The sequence below is a fragment of the Loxodonta africana genome, chromosome 10 (genome assembly GCF_030014295.1).
Source record: "Loxodonta africana isolate mLoxAfr1 chromosome 10, mLoxAfr1.hap2, whole genome shotgun sequence".
In the NCBI taxonomy this organism is placed as follows: Eukaryota; Metazoa; Chordata; class Mammalia; order Proboscidea; family Elephantidae; genus Loxodonta; species Loxodonta africana.
Genome location: NC_087351.1, coordinates 4,553,487 through 4,573,966, shown reverse-complemented (window position 1 = coordinate 4,573,966; position 20,480 = coordinate 4,553,487). Strand labels below are relative to the sequence as shown.

The window sequence follows — 20,480 nt, the reverse complement described above, 5'->3', positions numbered from 1 at the left end:
TCTTGTCTTTTATTTTATTTATATGATGGATTACATTGGTTATTTTTCTAATGTTGAACCATCCCTGCATACCTGGTATGAATCCCACTTGGTCATGGTGAAATATTTTTTTTGATATGTTGTTGAATTCTATGGGCTAGAATTCTGTTGCGGATTTTTACCTCTAAGTTCATGGGGGCTATAGGTCTGTAATTTTCTCTTTTTTTTGTGTGGTGTCTTTACCTGGTTTTGGTATCTGGGATATGGTGGCTTCGCAGAATGAGTTTGGGAGTATTCTGTCCTTTCCTATGCTCTGAAATACCTTTAGTAATAGTGGTGTTAACTCTTCTCTGAAAGTTTGGTAGAATTCTGCATTGAAGCTGTCCAGGCCAGGGCTTTTTTATTGTTGGGAATTTTTTTTATTACGTTTTCAATCTCTTCTTTTGTTATGGGTTTGTTTAGTTGTTCTGCCTATGTTTGTGTTAGTTTAGGTAGGTAGTGTGTTTCTAGGAATTCATCCAATTTCTTCTAGGTTTTCAAATTTGTTACAGCACAATTTTTCATAGTAGTCTGATATAATTATTTTAGTTTCAGTTGAGTCCGTTATATCGCCCATCTCATTTCTTATTTGGGTTATTTGCTTCCTCTCCTGTTTTTCTTTTGTCAGTTTGGCAAATGGCTTATCAATTTTGTTAATTTTTTCAAAGAATCAGCTTTTGGTCTTGTGAACTCTTTCAATTGTTTTTCTGTTTTCTATTTCATTTAGTTCCGCTCTAATTTTTATTATTTGTTTTCTTCTGGTGCCTGAGGGTTTCTTTTGTTGCTCTCTTTCTATTTGTTTAAGTTGTAGGGATAATTCTTTGATTTTGGCCCTTTCTTCTTTTTGGATGTGTGCATTTACTGATATAAATCGGCCTTTGAGCACTGCTTTTGGTGTGTCCCAAAGGTTCTGATAGGAAGTGTTTTCATTCTCATTGGATTCTCTGAATTCCTTTATTCCATCCTTGATGTCTTCTATAACCCAGTTGTTTTGAGCAGGGTTTTTTTTTTTTATTGTTCAGTTTCCATGTATCTGATTTCTTTTCATGCCTTTTCTGTTACTGATTTCTACTTTTTTTTTCTTTTATAGTTTTGTATCTTAATTTTAATTATGCATTTAATTCCACTTAATTTTATTATGCATTTAATTCTTCACATTTTTTAAAACATTCAGACAGTATTTGAATGGCTGCATATTGTTCCATGGTAGGAATACATAATAATTTCTTAGGATTGAAATGGCCTTTCCAGTTTTACTGTTTTGACATTTAACAATCTTATTGGAAATCATTGTACTTCCTGTATGATGATCTTTTATTTTTTTATAATTTTTATTGTGCTTTAAGTGAAAGTTTACAAATCAAGTCAGTCTCTCACACAAAAACCCATATACACCTTGCTACACACTCCCAATTACTCTCCCCCTAAAAAATAAATAAATAAATAATAATGAGACAGCCCACTCTCTCCCTCCACTCTCTCTTCTTGTGTCACTTTCGCCAGCTTCTAACCCCCTCCACCTTCTCATCTCCCCTCCAGGCAGGAGATGCCAACATAGTCTCAAGCGTCCACCTGATCCAAGCTGTTTGATCATCTTTTAGTTGCACCAGGACTAGGCATTTGTTTTTTATTTTATTTTATTTTATTTTATTTTTTAATACCTTTTATTGAGCTTCAAGTGAACGTTTACAAGTCGTCAGACTGTCACATATAAGTTTATATACATCTTACTCCATACTCCCACTTGCTCTCCCCCTAATGAATCAGCCCTTCCAGTCTCTCCTTTCGTGACAATTTTGCCAGCTTCCAACTCTCTCTATCCTCCCATCCCCCCTCCAGACAGGAGATGCCAACACAGTCACAAATGTCCACCTGATATAATTAGCTCACTCTTCATCAGCATCTCTCTCCTACCCACTGTCCAGTCCCTTTCATGTCTGATGAGTTGTCTTCGGGGATGGTCCCCGTCCTGTGCCAACAGAAGGTTTGGGGACCATGACCGCCGGGATTCCTCTAGTCTCAGTCAGACCATTAAGTATGGTCTTTTTGTGAGAATTTGGGGTCCACATCCCACTGATCTCCTGCTCCCTCCGGGGTTCTCTGTTGTGCTCCCTGTCAGGGCAGTCAACTGATTTCTACTTTTATGGTCTTATGGTCAGAGAGGATGCTTTGTAATATCTTGATGTTTTGGATCCTGCTAAGGCTTGCTTTATGACCTAGTATGTTGTCTATTCTAGAGAATGTTCCATGTGTGTTGGAAAAGAAAGTATACTTGGCTGCTGTTGGGTGGAGTGTTCTGCATATGTCTATGAGGCCATGTTAGTTAATTGTGTCATTTAGATCTTCTGTGTCTTTATTGAGCTTCTTTCTGGGTCTCCTGTCCTTCACCAAAAGTGGCGTGTTGAAGTCTCCTACTCTAATTTTGGAGCTGCCTATCTCACTTTTCAATGCTGATGGAGTTTGTGTTATGTATCTTGCCACCCTGTCATTGGGTGCATAAATATTTAATATGGTAATATCTTCTTGGTGTATTGCCCCTTTAATCATTATATAGTGTCCTTCCTTATCCTTTGTGGTGGATTTAACTTTAAAGTCTATTTTGTCAGAAAATAATATTGCCACTCCTGCTCTTTTTTGATTGTTGTTTGCTTGATATACTCTTTTCCATCCTTTGAGTTTTAGTTTGTTTCTGTCTCTTAAGTATAAGGTGGGTCTCTTGTAGGCAGCATATAGATGGAATGTGCTTTTTTAATCCATTCTGCCACTCTCCGTCTCCTTATCGGTGCATTTAGTGAATTTACATTCAGCGTAATTTGCATAGGTATGAGTTTAGTGCTGTCATTTTGATGTCTTTTTTTTTTTAAATATGGAACGCTTCACGAATTTGCATGTCATCCTTGCACAGGGGCCATGCTAATCTTCTCTGTATCGTTCCAATTTTAGTATATGTGCTGCCGAAGCGAGCTTTTTGTGTTTTTGACAGTTTCTTTTTCCCACTTAATTTTTTATGCTGAGTAGTTTATCATTATATATTGTCTTTTCCTCTAATTTGTTGTAGTTGATTTTGTTTCTGCTGAGTCTCTATTTTTTTCTTGTATTTTATTTTGATGAGGAGGATTGTTAGTCTCCTTTGTGGTTACCTTAATATTTACCCCTATTTTTCTATGTTTAAACCTAACTTTTACTTCTTTATGTCGCCTTGTCTTCCTCTCCATGGGAAAGATCTATGACTACATTTTTTAGTCCCTCTTTATTGTTTTAATATTGTCTTCTTTCACATAATGACATCTCTGTTTCCCTGTTTTGAGGGTTTTTTAATCTTGATTTATTTTTGTGATTTCCCTACGTGGGTTGACGTCTGATTGCTCTGTCCAGTGTTCTAATCTTGGGTTAATACTTGGTATTATTTGTTTTCTAACCAAGGAACCCCCTTTCGTGTTTCTTGTAGATTTGGTTTGGGTTCGATGAATTCCCTAACTTCTGTTATTTGGAAATGTCCTAATTTCACCTTCATATTTGAGAGACTGTTTTGCTGGGTATATGATTCTTGGCTGACAATTTTCTCTCCTTCAATGCTTTATATAAGTCTTCCCACTGCCCTCTTGCCTGCATGGTTTCTGCCAAGTAGTCCGAGCTTATTCTTATTGACTCTTCTTTGTAGGTGAGTTTTGGTTTATCCCTAGCTGCCCTTAAAATTCTCTCTTTATCTTTGGTTTTGGCAAGTATGATTATAATTTGTCATGGTGACTTTCTTTTAAGACCTACCTTATGTGGAGTTGGATGAACGTCTTTGATAGATATTTTCCCATCTTTCACAATAACAAGGAAGTTTTCTGGCAACAAATCTTGAACAATTCTCTCTGTATTTTCTGTTATCCCTCCCTGTTCTGGTACTCCAATCACTTGTAGGTTATTTCTCTTGATAGAGTCCCACACGATTCTTACGGTTTCTTTGTTTTTTGAAATTCTTTTATCTGATTTTTCTTCAAATATATTTATGCCAAGTGCTTTATCTTCAGTCCTACCCATTCTGCCTTCTACTTGCTCAATTCTGGTCCTCTGACTTTCTATTGAGTTGTCTAATTCTATAATTTTATTGTTAATATTCTGAATTTCTGATTGGTGTCTCTGTGGATTCTTGCAGCTTATTAAATTGTTCATTATGTTTTTGAATAACCTTTTTAGTTTCTTCAACTACTTTATCTGTGTGTTCCTTGGCTTGTTCCGCGTATTGCCTGATCTCCTTCCTAATCTTGTTCCTGATGTCTTGAAGAGTTCTTTATATTAAACTTTTGTATTCTGCATCATGTAATTCCAGGAAGGCACCTTCATCCAGAAGATCCCTGGATTCCCTGTTCTGAGAGCTTGTTGATGTGATCATGGCCTGCTTCTTTATGTGATTTGATATTGACTGTTTTCTCCGAGGAAACCCTGGTGGCATAGTGGTTAAGTGCTATGTCTGCTAACCAAGGGGTTGGCAGTTCAAATCCTCCAGGTGCTCCTTGGAAGCTCTATGGGACAGTTCTACTCTGTCCCATAGGGTCCCTACAAATCGGAATTGACTTGATGGCAGTGGGTTTGGTTTTTGGTTTGGGTTGTCTCTGAGCCTCTATAAATTATTGGATTAGTTTATTTCATGTTCACTTACTGTATCCTAGCTTTTTGTTTTGTTTTTTTGTTTGTTTTGTTTTGATATGCCCAAATGGGTTGCTTGAGTGAGCCACTCTGATTATTTTCACTTATGAAGCTCTGATGTGCCTGTCACCAGATGGCTATAGCTGTCATCAGGTATATCAGCCTAGGAGTCCATTTACTTTTCTTGTATGGATTCAGCTCAGGTGTCCAGGTAGCTGGTCATCAAGTGTGTGGTACAGACTCTGTCCTACAGTCTTAGAGGTGTAGGGGTGATTGGTGTAGGTACCGATGTCTGATTGCAGCAGGGGGTCGTGCTCTGAACAAGGCAGAGGGCTGAAAGCCATCCCCCGAGTGTCTGTGAGGAAACCGTGTCCCTGATCCCTAGAGCATACAGGTGGGTGGGTTCTGCAGATGGACCATGGGCACCCAATGCTTTTGGTTGTTAGGACTTGGAGGTACCAGTTATCCTTGGACACCTGTCACAGGTGGCTGCGTGACCTGAGTGGAGCCACCAGTCCTTAGGCACCTGATGTGGGTAGGTGAGGACCCTGTTTAACAGGCAAAGTGGTGTCTAACATCAAACACCCACCTTTCCACCACACAGCTGAAACAGTTGCAGTCTGCCAATAAGAGCCTATTCTCTTGAAGTAGGCCCACACAGGTCCATGCAGGGTGGAAGGTATTCAAAGTCCATGGACCATTTATGCCTGGACAGGAGCCACTTCTGTCCTAAGATCCCCAGGTTAGTGGAACTGACAGATCATCTTTTCCTCCAATTTTGAGTTTATTCTTTCTCCAAGGTCAGAAGAATGGCTCAGAGTGCTCAGCAGCACCTATCTCAGGGCCAAGAAAATCAACAACCACTGAAGCTGGGTTGGGGGTGGGGGCACAGTCCCTCTCTCTGCCGCTCAGTCCATTTTCTAAATTTGCCTTTGATGTTCAGGGCTTCTAGTTTGTCATAAATATCATCATTTCACTTGTTTTTTTGGGGGGGGTCTTTATTGTAAGAGGAGACCACCGGCAGCATCTGGCTATTCATCCATGTTGGCCCCACCTCCCCAAAACCTATTTCTAATAAAACAAATGTTTGCAGAGCTTCAGTCCTCAAAAGAGTTAAGTCCTGATGATTCAGCCAGGCAGACAGAGACAGACAACAGATTGTATGATAAAAAAAAAAAAAATTTTTTTTTGTCAGTAATTTCTAACAGTGACCTAATAACTGAGTCTAGAAAAAAAAAAAGCCTCGGCTCTCCCCTTTGGCAGCAAGTTTATTTCTTACGTATTTATTTTTTACTTTTTGAAACTATTTACAGTTCATATGGCTTCCAGACCCACTCTGCAGAAGCCAGGACACAGTCCCCTGCCTGGGTCTCTCAGCTGTCCACATGTGATTTCTCAGGCAGGCAGCCAGAGGAACATTCAATTTGAAAATTAAGCCTTGAATTTAGCAGTGAGAAGGGGGAAAGGACGTCTGAGCCCAAATGTCTGGAAAGGGGCAAGGGAAAGTAACCAGATGAGGCAAGCTGGGTGAACATGACTCACTAGTCAGGCAATTCAGGAAGTCTTGCTGTGGGGGAAATGTTGGATGCAGACACAAGAAAGCCCATCTATGCAGCTCCACCTAAGTGTCGAGGGCTGCCCTGGGTTCCATGGTTTTGTTTTTCCACCATGCTGCCAATCTGGGGAGTGGGCTGTAAAGGAAACAGTAAGCGCTGCTTCTAATGCTATCTTGAGCTCAGCAAACTCAAAAATGCAGATCAGGTAGACCTAATCCTCTTCCTTTCTTTAAATGTCAGGCATGGTCTTTAAAGCACAGCAGTTAAGGTGCAGGCTCCCAGTAACACAGAACACTAGGATTAAAGGTGGGTTTGGCAACCCAAATGTCCATCAACATCTGAAGGAATGAACAAAATGTGGTACATCCATACAATGAGATATTATTCCACCATAAAGAGAAATGAAGTTCTGATACATGCTATAATACGGATGAACCTTGAAGACATTATGGTGAGTGAAATAACTCAGACATAAAAGGACCCCACTTACATGAAATACTTAAAATAGGCAAACACACAGAAACAAAAGTTTATTAGTGGTTACTCCGGGCTCCTCTAATACAAAGACCATGTCTGCTTTGGTTTGCCTACATTTCCAGCACCTAACACAGTGCCTGGCACATAGTAAGCAGTCAATATTGACAAATAAATGAAAGGTAGGGAGAAGATTATGACACTGGATAGTGAGCGTTCTAATAGTGACGAGCACAGGATTTATGGGAGTATCTCATCAGGGCATTGATTCTGGAAACCTCATGTTCTGAATTGCCTCCTAACACTTGTTGCTACAATTTTTTCATCTGGAATATAGCATCCTCATTGGTGGATGATACTATGGTTAGTTAAGTTTCCTATCTTCTTTCCCTAGTCCATGCTGTAACTTAGTCTCTCATATCAACTCTCCTCTTCCGGTATCATCTTCATGCTTATTACCATCATATCTATCCTAACACTTTCAACCTTCCGTTTTCTATTAAACGTTTTTATCTTGTTGAGTTCTTGATTTTCCTTCTTTGATGCCTCATCATCACAGTGAAGCTGATGGTCAGAGTTATAGAATTTAAGGGCTGAGAGGGACCTTGACGTATCTGGTACAATGGTACTCAAACTTTAATGTATGTAAGAACCCTGTGATATACTTACTAAGAATACAGATTCCTAGGTCCCACACCCACAGATTTTGATTTGAGAGGGTATCCCACAATACTGTCCTGCCTTGTGGGATAGAAAGATAACAGATTCTACTACAGTGTCATCCAACAGTCTTATAATAAGCAGTATGAATATAATATTTTAAGCATGAATTAGTATCACTATTCTCATTGTCCCTGTAAAACTTCTACTTCATGTCCCTGAAGAAATCCTAGCCTATGATGATTGTCACACAGAGCAAACTACATTATCTGAGTGAAATGCACCCCCCGTTGCCAACATAGCCCCTTAAATCTCCAGTGGTGTTCATGTCTTCTCCTCCATGATGCCCTTTCTATTCTTAATTCCTTCTCTCAGTATATCGCCTCCCTTATTTCCCCCTGAAGCTCCCTGAACTGTGGACATTAGGCAAATTTAAAATCCAATAGGTATGTATTCATGAAGGAATGCTCACTTCTTTTCCACAGTTTATAGGAAGCATATGTTATTTTTACCATATATCTCCACTTAAAAATTCTATCACTTTTCACACCTTCAAAAATCTATTCTTTAGAGTTCATCCCCTTCCTTTTTTAATGTCCAGCATCACTCCCAACTACATTTCCTTTACCCTCCTTACCACTCTAGTATCTAGTCCACAGTGTCACTGTCAGAGTCTCCTTTCCTTATGTTGCTGACAATCTTGCTTTTGTAACCCCTAATTTTCCCTGGTTCTTTTGAGTCTTTAGATCTAATTTAGAGATCATTACTCTTACTTTGTATGCTCTCTGACTCTATATTATCTTTCTTCGATCATTACACATCTAAACTTTTCCAAAATCTACTTCCAAAAAATCAGCTATTAGAAATCCTACAGAGCACAGTTCTACTTTGAATCACATAAGGGCATAATGAGTCAAAATCGACTCAATGGCAACTGGCTACTGGTTAAATCCTTACCAAAGATCAATAAGTAGAGATAATTGGAAAATTTCCTGATGTGGAATAAAGAAATAGACTTTAGCTTTTGAGAACCCTGCTCTCAAGTTTAAAGGTGACCAAGTATTCCCCTGAGCTACAGCTTCAAGGTACCATTTCCAATCCAGACTCCCAAGTTCTACCATGATTTTCTACCACCTGGCATTGGTTTATCTACAGAGCCTATGTATTGACAAGAATTTTCAAAAGCTGCATATTCCTAACAAGACATTGCTTACACACCTTACCCATGAGTAAAAACAATAAAACATGAGTGTATCATGGTGATTCTAGAAAACAGCCTATTGTGTACCACTTATGTGTGATTGCACCATATTCAGAACGGAAACTGTCTTATTTCACTCTGTATTCCCAGCACATAGCATTCTGCCTGACACATAGTAGGCACTTAATAAAGGTCTGCTGAGTGAAAGAATGAACAAGTGAACAGATGTAGAATCTCCCAAGTAAAAACTAAAAACGTATGAGTATTGGTTTCCTAAGCTTAGTTGCCATGAGAAATTACCACAAACTGGATGGCTGAAAACAACAGAAGTTTACTCTTTCACAGTTTTGGAGGCCGGAGTCTGAATTCAAGGAATTGGCAGGTCCATGCCTCCTTCAAAGGCTCTGGGGGAGAATCCTTCATTGCCTCTTCTAGCTTCCGGTGGCCTTTCTGACCCTTGGCTTAAAAAAACTCGTTACTGTCAATTCTGACTCATAGTGACCTTATAGGACAAAGTAGAACTACCCAATTACTGTCGAGTCAATTCCAACTCATGGTGGCTCCATAGGACAGAGCAGAACAGCCCCACACAGTTTCCAAGGAGCACCTGGTGGATTTGAACTGCCAACCTTTTGGTTAGCAGCCATAGCTCTTAACTACTACACCACCAGGGTTTCCAGCGACTCTATAAAAAAAAAAAAATGACTCTATAGGACAGAGTAAAACTGCTCCATAGTGTTGCCAAGGCTGTAATCACTACAGAAGCAGATTGCCACATCTTTCTTCTGTGGATTAGCTGGTGGGTTCAAACCTCTGACCTTCGGTTAGCAGCTGAGCGCTTTAACCACTGTGCCTTGGCTTAAGGCTGTACAGATCCAGTCCCTGCCTCATATTCATGTGGCCTTTTTTTTTCCTGTGTCTCTTTTTCCTTTACTTCTCTATAAAGACACTTATCATTGGATTGAGGGCCCACCCTCATACAGAATGACTCATGTCAAGATGCTTAATTATATCTGTAAAGACTCTACCCAAGTAAGGTCACATTCATAGGGTCTAGGTGAACATTTCTTTGCGGGGGGGGGGGGTGCCATTTAACCTGCTACAACAGAATATAGTAGAATCTTGATTTTGTTTTTAAAGAAAATTATGTGAAGGGGCAGAAAGGGAAAAGAGGAGGAGAAAGAGAAGATGGAAGAGAGGGACGGAGCAATAACATGCACCCACACGTTAATTGTAGTTTACCATGATCTGGGTAGCAGGATCATGAGTGATTTCTATATTTTCTTTATACTCTTCCAAGTTTTTCTGATTTTCTACCGACAACAGACAGGTAGTATACCAATCTAAAATGCATGGAAGAAATTAACCCATTGGGATTATCTCCAGGTTTAATACAGAATAACTTATAGTAGAAATGTGCTGTAAGGAAAAATTGAAAAGGGAAAAAAAAGTCAATCAACATGTGCTGTTAAAACATTTCTTTAGTTTGGTATAGACAGCCCTGTTGGCTCTGACTGAAAACAAATTTACTCAGTATAATATTATGATCACTCCGCTTTATGTTTGTAAGTTAATGTTCTAATATCTCCAAGCCTTTGTGATTTAAATCTGAGTATTTTTTTTTCCCCAAAAGAAATTCTGGGAATCTTCTTTACGATAGCTGAGAAGAGATGCATAAACCTACATTTAAAAAAAGAGAACCAAGTTTTAAATGTTACATAGAATTTGGTGTGTTTACAATGTCCATTGTCATCTAAGGTAAGTGGGTACTGGTTACAGACGAGTCCACTGTTCTGGTGAGATTTGGGCTCAGAGCTGAGGAAGAACTGAATTACTCTGAGTAATAAACCAAACCAAGCCCGTTGTCATCAAGTCAATTCTGATCATGGTGACCCTACGTGTTACAGAGTAGAACTGCTCCATAGGGTTTTCTTGGTCATAATCTTCCTGACAACAGATAATCAAGGCTTTCTCCACAGAGCCTCTGGGTGGGTTTGGACTGCCAACCTTTAGGTTAGCAGCGAATTGCAAATCGCTTGCGCCACCCAGAGACACTCTGAGTCATAAAAGGGAAATAAACATGCGGGACCCCAGATATTGAGAGAGTAGACTAGAGACAACTATGCTGAGAGCCACATAGGAGGAGAGAGAAAAAGACCAGCAGCAGAGAACTTTGGAGAAGAAAAATGTTAAACTGGGATTTCACATTGTTTGCTGTGGGGTGTGTGAAATAAACCTCCTCTTTTATCTCTCCCACAAAATCTTCAGTCAGCACTACCTTGCTTTCTAATGCTTTTATGTGAAGGCATTCTCTGGGAGAGCTTTAAGAGGTAGAAAAAGAGCAGCTGACATCTGGGTTACATAAACTTTAAAAAGAATTAGGAGATGCCACTGAAAATCCCATGTGCAGAGTTCTGAATGTGTTATAATTTCCTGTTGTTTCAAGGCATACCTCATTTTGGAAAATAGTCAACAATTAAAAATCTAAGGCTTAAAAAAACAGAATCCATGCAATATAATAATTGATTACAATGGAAAGCCATTTATAAGAACTACAACAAGTTCATGCAGAGGCCAGCTCATTGGCAAATGGGCCCTTTCATCTGCAAACCTAACAAGTTGAAACTGACCAAGAAGTGATCACTCCAAAACTTCAGAAACTGAAGTTAGTTTATTGAGGAAAAACTATTTTTGAAACAATTTTATTTTGAGTTAGCAGTATGAGTTAAAAATTAAATTAATTTTAAACTACCTCTACTGACCCCAAAAAGCACAGAGACTTCTCCCATTAGCTTGCCTTTGAATTCATTATTTTTTCAGTCCATGCAATTGTTCTATTAACAGGATTTAAAAGGATCAGAACTAAGTTTTTCTTCTCTAATTTTTCTTGCAAATATGTAGGTCTCTTCATATAGCCCCTAAGTAGCTGTACGCTAAGACACAATGATCTGTATGCTGAGCAAATAATCTGAGAGCTGGACTATATGAAGAAGAACGGGGCATCAGGATTGGAGGAAGGCTCATTAACAACCCATGTTATGCAGATGACACAACCTTGCTTGCTGAAAGTGAAGAGGACTTGAAGCACTTGAAGCACTTACTGATGAAGACCTAAGACCACAGCCTTCTCTATGGATTACACCTCAATATAAAGAAAACAAAAATCTTCACAACTGGACCAATAAGCAACATCTTCATAAATGGAGAGGAGGTTGAGGTTGTCACGATTTCATTTTACGTGTATCCACAATCAACACCAATGGAACAGCAGTCAAGAAATCAAAAGATGCATTGCACTGGGCAAATAGGCTGCAAAAGACCTCTTTAAAGTGTTGAAAGCAAGGATGTCACCTTAAGGACTAAAGTGCACCTGACCAAAGCCATGGTGTTTTCAATCGCCTCATATGCATGTGAAAGCTGGACGATGAATAAGGAAGGTAGAAGAAAAATCGGTATCTTTGAATTGTGGTGTTGGCGAAGAATATTGAATATACCACGGACTGCCAAAAGGACGAACAAATCTATCCTGGAGGAAGCACAACCAGAATGTTCCTTAGAAGCAAGGATGGAGAGACTACATCTCACACACTTCAGACATGTTATCAGGAGGGATTAGTCCCTGGAGAAGGACATCATGCTTGGTAAAGTAGAGGGTCATATAAAAAGAGGAAGACCCTTAACAAGATGGATTGAAGCAGTGGCTGCAACAATGGGTTCAAGCATAGCAACGATTGTGAGGATGGCACAGGACCAGGCAGTGTTTTGTTCTGTTGTGCATAGGGTCACTATGAGTTGGAACAGACTGGACGACGGCACCAAACAATAACAACAACAAGACCTGATGATGTGATCATAACATATAAATAACCTGGGTGAGCTGGACATAAAAGCCTCAGAGAGCTGTTCCTCTTCCTTTTATTTAATCACAGAAGTCTCCACTTCCATGGTAAATCCACAGACTCTAATGAAGCTGAGAAACTCAGTACCAGCTATCTTGGAGTCAGTTCCAACTCATTGCAATCCCATGCATAACAGAAGAACTGTGCCTCAAGGGGTTTTCGAATGGCTGATTTTTCAGAAGTAGATTGCCAGGTCTTTCTTTTCAGGTGCCTCTGGATATTAGAACCTCCAACCTTTTGGTTAGCAGCCGAGTACATTAACAGTTTGCACCCCCCAGGAACTCCAATAACTCAATATACGATATATCAATTCTGCCAGGTGATGAACAGAATCAGAGAACAACCCTCACATGTTCCTATTTGCCCACTTACAAGAAGCACACAAACACACTGTGTCAGCTTCAGGCACACTAAATTCAATGATCTTTTGTATTTGTTGTTGTTGCTGCACATACTCTTGTAGGAAAAGTTAAGAGCATATTTAATAAGAATAATAACTCATTCTTATCCAAGATTGACATTTTGGATAAAATCCAACAGTGAGCACTGCCACACAGGAAGAATAGCCCCTCTCCTGGTAAATTATATTTATGAATTAGCAGTAAATGATAGATCTCTTAACTATCAGCTCCCATTCCTCTAGCCTGGTAGGATAAAGAAGATGAGCACAGTTTCATATTTCTGCCCGAAGGATCTGCTAGCCACACTTCTGAACCGCTGCCCAACTTTACTGTGGGAACTCTGTAAACCAGAACTGATGCATCGACTTCATGTATGTGTGTTGTGTAGTCAGGAATTACAGAAATTACATTCAAACTGCTTCCAATTACTGATATTTGAAGATGTACATGTGTTGCTAATAGTTTTTTAGAGCAGAACATTTTGGGTTTGTTCTTTTTTCGGGTTGTCCTATGTTTAAGAAAAGATAAACTTGGAACTCCTTGATGGTGGTCTGACCGCCGCCCATTCAGAAGATCCCTGTATTTGATGGCCTGTCAGGGTTCAGTCAATATGCCCAACCTGGTCCTACTCATCCTTAAATTCTGAATACGCTGGCAAAAATCATCAGATGGGTAAGTAAAAATGCTTCAGGCTCTGATTACTTAAGTAGGAAATAGTGGTTCATGTAACTATCCTAGGTTAGGTTTGTGCATATGTCAAGAAAGCCCAGCCTTACGAAAAAGGATAACTCTATACATTTAGAAAGATCAAGAAATTATATTTTAAAACTGAAAACAGACTAAACATCAAATGATAGGGAACTGATTAAGTGAGCTATGAGACATGAATTCAATGGAATGTTATGCAGACCTTAAAAATTGTATGTATAAACACCATCTAAAGGCACAGAAAAATGGTAGTTATGTGATGTGAAGTGAAAACAGAAAGATAAAAAAAATATGCCTAGTTATAGGAAATCTTGACACAGAAAACAGAGACAGAAAGGAAGCAGTAGAAAATAGGAACAGTAATTACTCCTGCATAGTTGGAGTATAGATGATTATTTTCGTCTTTCTACTTTATCTTATTTTCCAAATTTGTCTTAATAAGCGTGTGCTATTTTACGATGGGAAAAATATATACACCAAAGAAAAAATTAAACAGATTTTTTAAATCCCAATATCCAATGCAAAACATTGGTGGTGTGGTGGTTGAGAGCTATGGCTGCTAACCAAAAGGTTGGCAGTTCAAATCCACCAGCTGCTTCTTGGAAACCCTATGGGGCAGTTGTACTCTGTCCTATAGGGTTGCTATGAGTCAAAATAGCCCCGGGTAATATCCAATGAGAGCCATCACTCAATCAAACTGGAAAATTCCATTAAACAAAGAAAAAATTGTTCCTATTGTGATAGTATATTTGTTCCCATAATTATGTGGCATGTAGGAATACCAGACTTGCATAGAAAATACTCTGCAGTAGCAAATGCTGAAGAGAAACCAGATAACTGGGTGCTCCTAAAAATCAAACACCTACGCTCGTCCAAACACTTCACCAAAAGAGTAAAAAGACTACCTACAGACTGGAAAAAAGTTTTTAGCTATGACATTTCTGATCAGCACCTGATCTCTCAAATCTACATGATTCTGCAAAAACTCAACAACGAAAAGAAAAATAACCCAATTAAAAAATGGGCAAAGGATATGAACACACACTTCGCTAAAGAAGACATTCAGGTAGCTAACAAACACATGAGGAAATGCTCACGATCATTAGCCATTAGAGAAACGCAAATCAAAACTACAATGAGATTTCATCTCACTCCAACAAGGCTGGCATTAATCCAAAAAACACAAAATAATAAATGTTGGAGAGGTTGTGGAGAGATTAGAACACTTATACACTGCTGGTGGGAATGTAAAATGGTACAACCACTTTGGAAATCGATTTGGCACTTCCTTAAAAAACTAGAAATAGAACTACCATAGGATCTAGAAATCCCACTCCTTGGAATATAATCTAGAGAAATACGAGCCTTTACACGAACAGATATATACATACCCATGTTCATTGCAGCACTGTTTATAATAGCATAAAGTTGGAAGCAACCAAGGTGCCCATCGATGGATGAATGGATAAAAAAAACTATGGTGTATTCACACAATGGAATACTATGCATCAATAAAGAACAATGTTGGATCCATGAAACATTTCATAACATGGAGAAATCTAGAAGACATTATGCTGAGTGAAATTAGTCAATTGCAAAAGGACAAATATTGTACAAGACCACTATTATAAAAGAACTGGAGAAACCATTTAAACAGAGAAGAAAATATTCTTTGATGGTTATGAGAGGGGAGAGGGAGGAAGGAAGGGAAGGGGTATTCGCTAATTAGATAGTAGATAAGTTTTATTTTAGGTGAAGGGAAAGAGAACACACAATACAGGAGAGGACAACAGAAATGGACTAAACCAAAAGCAAAGAAGTTTCCTGAATAAACTGAACACTTCAAAGGCCAGCATAGCAGAGGCAGGGGTTTGAGGACCATGGTGTCAGGGGACATCTAAGTCAACTGTCATAATAAAATGTATTAAGAAAACATTCTGCATTGCACTTTGGAGAGTAGCGTCTGGGGTCTTAAACGCTAGCAAGCAGCCATCTAAAATGCATCAATTGGTCTCAACCCACCTGGAGCAAGGAAGAATGAAGAACACCAAAGACACAGGTGATTATGAGCTTAAGAGACAGAAAGGACCACATAAACCAGAGACTACATCAGCCTGAGACCAGAAGAACTAGATGGTGCCTGGTCACAACCGATGACTGCCCTGACAGGGAACTCAACAGAGAAACCCTGAGGGAGCAGGAGAGCAGTGGGATGCAGACCCTAAATTCTTGTAAAAAGACCAGACTTAATGGTCAGACTGGGACTGGAGGGACGACAGAGGCCATGGTCCCCAGATCTTCTGTTAGCCCAGGCCAGGAACCATTCCCAAAGCTAACTCTTCAGACAGGGATTGGACTGGAGTAGGGGATGGAAAATGACACTGCTGAAGATCGAGCTTCTTGGATCAAGTGGACACATGAGCCTATGTTGGCATCTCCTATCTGCAGGGGGGATGAGAGGGCAGAGGGGGCCAGAAGCTACCCAAATGGACAGGAGGAGAGAGAGTGGAGGGAAAAACTGTGCCGTCTCATTGGAGGGAGAGCAATTAGGAGTGTATGGCAAGCTGTATGTAAATTTTTGTATGAGAGACTGACCTGATTTGTAAACTTTCACTTAAAGCTCAATAAAAATTAGTTTTAAAAAAAGTAAGTCCTTTTCTCTCCCTATAAATGCAGAGTTTCAAACGAAAAAATGATAAAGACTGACAGCAACAGTTGTGTGAAAGAGCTTGGAAGATTTCAGCAAAGGTTGCCGAAATCAGGAAAGTAGAAAGTAGCAGTACCATACAAAAAGCTGATAGCTAAGTTCAATTTGAAATTTAGAGGTGCCAGGGAAACATCCTGACTGAAAGAGAGTAATTGAACTGGAACATCTGATTCAAATTGACCCTGAGGCAAACGTATAAGTTCCGAAGATGTTAGGAAAGTAAAAATATTAAGAAAAAGTGATGCTGACTCTATTTGTTAAGAGTGACACAAACCACAAATGCCAGCAGTCTAGAAGGATAAACAGAGAGAATCCTGGGCTTTGAATCAGGACGCCAGGTCCTTAGCACACAGTTCCTTTTCCTCTTGCTCAATTCTCTCACCTGTAGCTAAAGACGTTGAATAGAGCAACACTGTCCAATAAAAATAGAATGTCAGCCACACATGCAAGCTACATAAGTAATTTTAAATTTTCTAGTAGCCAAATTAAAAAAACAATTAATTTTGGGTGAAATTAATTTTAATAATATATTTAACTTAATACATGCAAAGTATTATAATTTTAAAATGGGGTCAGTATAAAACATACTATAAATAAGATAGTTCACATTTTTTTTTGGTACTAAATCTTTGAATGTCAGAGTATGTTTTATGCTTATAGCACATCTCAGTTTGGAGTAGCCAAATTTCAAGTGCTCAGCAACCTTCGGTGGCTAGTGGCTACCTAACTGGATAGACAGGACCTCTACATTCTTCTCCATGTTTAAAAGCTATATGGCTATAAAATTTGATTGGATAGGGCAATAAAGATTGGAAATTGCATGAATATGTGAAAGTCAGCAAATGACAATACATGTAATAGGGAAAGATACAAAAGATGAAAATAAGAAAAAATAAAAATTTCAATTTCTGAATGAATAAAAATATAGCAAAGACATTATTGATTGATCAAATGGGTGTGTTTAACTAAAAAAGTGAGACCTACTACAAAAAAAAAGTAAAAATGCATTACAAGGTGATTCCTTTGTAAGAATAATTATTCTGTGCAAAAAATATGCTTACCATTATTTTTTAAGTTTCTCATTCAAAAATTTATACACATAGGAGGACTTCTAGCCAATGTGGTGCCATAGACAGATGCACCACACCATCCCTCCACAGCAAAGATCCAACAAACTAAGTAAAACAGAGGCAAACATCATTCCTGGAACTGAAGCGCCAAACAAAGAGAGAAAGAACTCAGGCAAGCACTGAATGGAATAAGAAGCTGACAGAGACTGACAGAGGACAGAGAGTGCAGAGAGATACGTGCAGAGGGCCCCATAAGCAAACGCAGCACAGATCCACCATCCTGGACTCCTGTTGGGGATCTGCAGACAGGGAGCATGGAACTTCCAGCAGGAGACAGAGCACCCGGTAACCAGTGATACACGCTTTCCCATCCCCCATTCTCTCCCCACTGCTCTGCCTCCAAGCTTCCTGGCTGGCTGCGGTGGCTTGGCCGGCCAGGAAGTGCAGCGTCCATACCACTTGGATCCACCCTACCCATGTTGGAGATCAGCGGACAGGGAGTACGGCAAAGCAGCTTCATGAAAGTTCCCAGCAGGAGACAGAGCACCCCGTAATGAGTGATATATGTTTTCCTAGTCCCCCCTTTTCCCTCCCCCCTTTGGGCTCCTCTGCTTCCCACCAGATCCCTGGAGGTATTTTTTCTTCTTCTTCCTTTTTTTTTCTTTTCTCTTTTTCCCTTTCTGTCTTTCTTAATTTCTCAGTTCTCATCTCTCTACACTTATCTTATTTTCCTATCTCCTGAATACCTGGTGCTGTGTGATATCTATACCCCCTCCAGCCGGGTTATACTGTTCTGCTTGGGAGCCACTTCTGCAGTCTTAGCAGGCCCACTGGTGGGACTCTGGGACTCCTAGGGGCTTTTCCTTTTTTCTTCCCAAATTTTTATCTAGTTATTTCTTTCTTTGTTCCCCCTGCTTCTTTTTCGTTTTTGCTTTTCTCCATTTCTCAGTTTCTCATCTTTCCACTCCAATGGTAAGCTCCCTTAGCACTCTTTTTTTTTTCCTTTCTTTCTTTCTTTGCTTGTTTGTTTTTGGCTCCTGTTTCTCTCTCCTCTCTCTCCTCTTTCCCATACCCCTATTAGGTCCGCACATCACAGCCTTCCCCATCTTTCCTGCCTACCTGAACTGTGCAATAAACATCACACCCCCCACCCCCAGCAGCACAGGCACGGCCTACTGGAACCTGCCCAGCACTGATTCCTGGCCTGCCCTGTGGACCCTAGTATGTGCCACAAACAACCCATCCCAGCTCCTCCCCTTCAGCTGGACCTGCTCTGCTGCACCATAGTTGAATGACTGGCTCTAGCCTTTGGACAAGGAGGTGAAAAGCATTGTGACTACAGACAAGCAAACAACAAAAAATGCACAATCAAGAAGCTAAAAAAATAACTACTAAATATCCTGAAAACAGCAGACAATATCAAAACATAAAACAACAGGACAGGATGGTTCCAGTAGGCATCCAAAATAAAACACTGGATGACTTTCCGGTAGAAGAAAAGGCAGGGAACTCAAATCTCTAACATTCAGAGAAATCCAACAGTTGAAGCAAAAAGCAGACAAAGATGAGGAAAAAATAGACAAATTTATGGAAAAGGCAGACAAATTCGTGGAAAATAGAGACAAAAAAAATGGGACAGTTTAGGAAAGTAATACAGGAACAAAATGCCAAAGTAAATTCACAATTAGAAATCATACAAAAACAAGTAGAAATCCAATAGATAAACAAGATTTCAGAAATAGACAGTGTCATAGAAGGGCTGAGGAGCAGGTCTGAAATGATATAAGACACAATCAGTGAAATTGAAGACAAATGCTTGGATACAACTCTGTTAGAGGAAAAAGCAGAAAAAGAACAAAGAAAAATGAAGAAACCCTGAAAATTATGTGGTATACAATCAAAAGCAAAAATTTTCGAGTGATCAGAGTTCCAGAATAGGGAGAGAAAATGGAAAACACAGAAAGAATTATTGAAGAATTGCTGACAGAAAAATTCCCTAATATCATGAATGATGAAAAGCTGACCATCTAAGAAGCTCAATGAACCCTATATAGGATAGACCCCAAAAGAAAAATACCAAGGCATATCATAATCACACTTGCCAAAACCAAAGACAAAGAAGAAATCCTGCAAGCAACTCAAGAGAAATACAAAATCACATACAGAGGAGAAACTGTAAGACTATCCTCTGATTATTCAGCAGAAACCATGCAGGCAAGAAGGCAATGGAATGACATATATAAAACCTTGAAAGAAAAAAATTGCCAACCAAAAATAACATATCCTGCAAAACTTTCATTCAAATATGATGGTGAAATTAGGACATTTCCAGATAAACTGAAATTAAGGGAATATGTAAAAAACAAATGAAACTTATAAGAATTATTAAAGGAAGTCCTTCAGCCTGAGAACAAACATCAGATCACAGCCCGAATCTAGGATGAAAGATTGTACCAGCCAGATACCAACCTAGAAGATGAACTCTCAAGGACTACCCAAAACCAAAACAATTGCAACAGGGAGCCAGAGAGGTTAATCTGTAAATGACAATGATGTCAGAACAATAAAAGGGGGAACAAACAGTACAGGTATAGAACTTTCTAATGTAGAGGAAGGCAAGGTGATACCAAGTAATAAGAGATTGGTTCAAACCTAGGAAGATGAGGGTAAATTTCAACGTAACCACAAAGAAAGTAAACAAACCTACTCATCAAAATAAAGACACAAGGAAAAGATTAGTCCAAATGACTAGTAGACCACATCTACCACGGCCTCCACCAGACTGAGTCCAGTACAACGAGATGGTGCCCCACTACAAACACTGCCTGCTCTGACAGGAATCACAGTAGAGGGTCCCAGACAGAGCTGGAGAAAAATATAGAACAAAATTCTAACTCAAAAATAAAGTTCAGACTTGCTGGCCTGACAGAGACTGGAGAAGCCCTGAGAGCATGGCCCTGGACATCCTTTTAGCTCAGTAATGAGGCCACTCCTGAGGGTCACCCTTCAGCCAAAGATTGAACAGGCCCATGGAACAAAACAAGACTAAAGGGGTGCAACAGCCCTGGGGCAGGGACTGGAAGGCAGGAAAGAACAGGAAAGCTGGTAATAGGGAACCTAGGGTTGAGAAGGGAGAGTGTTGACATGTCGT

The 20,480-nt window shown here is 39.5% G+C and overlaps 1 protein-coding gene and 1 non-coding gene across 2 annotated transcripts in view; both read right to left on the bottom strand.

Annotated features, from left to right (window-relative positions):
* Window positions 1–20,480, bottom strand: part of ATP8B4 (ATPase phospholipid transporting 8B4 (putative)) — a 366,292-nt gene that overhangs the window by 218,739 nt on the left and 127,073 nt on the right. The window lies entirely within an intron of this gene.
* LOC111747692 (U6 spliceosomal RNA) lies at window positions 2,879–2,983 on the bottom strand. Its single transcript, XR_002783663.1, has one exon. It is a non-coding gene; the product is annotated as a U6 spliceosomal RNA (small nuclear RNA).